The sequence below is a fragment of the Chrysochloris asiatica genome, unplaced genomic scaffold (assembly GCF_000296735.1).
Source record: "Chrysochloris asiatica unplaced genomic scaffold, ChrAsi1.0 scaffold00072, whole genome shotgun sequence".
NCBI classification, from domain to species: domain Eukaryota; kingdom Metazoa; phylum Chordata; class Mammalia; order Afrosoricida; family Chrysochloridae; genus Chrysochloris; species Chrysochloris asiatica.
The window spans coordinates 12,672,422-12,674,016 of record NW_006408590.1 but is presented as its reverse complement, the minus strand read 5'-3'; positions in this window follow the sequence as shown (position 1 = coordinate 12,674,016).

Genomic DNA, 1,595 nt, shown 5'->3' with positions numbered 1-1,595 from the left:
ATGAGTATTCTGGATCACTTAATTGTGCTCATGAGGAATCTGTACCTGGACCAAGAGGCAGTCGTTCGAACAGAACATGGGAATACTGAACTTTTTAAAATTAAGAAAGGTGTGTGACACGGTTGTATTCTTTCACCATATGTATTCAACCTGTACGCTGAGCAAATCATCCGAGAAGCTGTGTTATAATGAAGAAAAACGTGGCATCAGGATTGGAGGAAGACTCATTAACAACCTACGATATGCAGATGATACAACCTTGTTTGCTGAAAGTGAAGAAGACTTAAAATATTTGCTGATGAAGATCAAAGAGCACAGCCTTTGGTATGGATTACATCTCAATGTCAAGAAAACAAAAATTCTCACCACTGGACCAATAAACAACATTCTTATTAATGGAGAAAAGATTGAAGTTGTCAAGGACTTCATTCTTCTTGGATCAACTATCAACACTCACAAAAGCAGCAGTCAAGAGATCAAACGACATATTGCATTAAGCAAATCTGCTGTACAAGACCTTTTTGAAGTATTGAAGAGCAGAGATGTCAGCTTGAGGACTAAGGTGTGCCTGACCAAAGCCAAGGTGTTTTCAATAACCTCATATGCACGCGAAAGCTGGACAGTGAAAAGGAAGACCGTAGAAGAATTGATGCTTTTGAATTATAGTGTTGGAGGAGAATATTGAAAGTGCCATGGGCTGCCAAAAGAACCAATAGATCCATTTTGGAAACAGTACAGCCAGAGTGCTCCTTAGAGGCCAAGATGGCCAAACTTCGTCTCTCATACTTCAGACATATTGTCAGGAGGGACCAGTTGCTGTACAAGGATCTTATGTTTGGTAAGGTGGAGGATATGAGAAAAAGAGGAAGACCTCCAATGAGATGGATTGGCCAAGTGGCAGCATCGATGGACTCAAGTGTGGCAACAGTAGTGAAGTTGGCCCAGGATTGGGCAGTGTTTCGTTCTGCTGTGCACAATAAGGTCGTTACGGTTCGGGACCAACTCGATGGCACCTAACAACAACAATACAGAATTTTAGTCAATTGTATTCTCCATGGTTCTGATCTAAAATGAAAAACAAAAAAAACAAAAAACCTACTTGGAGCATTTACAGCAATATACCCTGCATTATCAAGTATGTTTCTGATAGACTTTTATGAGAATAAAGCCCTTTTTATACTTCAGATGATTGGAAGAACCACCTTCTAGTGCTGAGTATTTCTAATTCTTTCACTTCAGTTTCCCACGTAACTGTGCCTGTCTTCCTGATACATGTTTGTATCAAGACATGACTACTGCCCTCTGGCTTTGTATCTTGACCCCTGTGAATTAGCACAGTGTATACAAAGAGCTCTGGTAGCGTAGTGGTTATGAATTGGGCTGCAAACCTTAAGATCAGCAATTTGAAACTACCAGCTCTTCTGTGGGAGAAAGATGAGGCTTTCTGCTCCCGTGAAGATTTATAGCCTCAGAAACTCTGTACAGGGGTCACTATGAGTCGGAACCGACTCCACGGCACATAACAACAACATACAAGGAATGTTTCTGAAAGCCTTTCTTATGCTGTGCAGCTAGCAATAACTACCCACATCCCA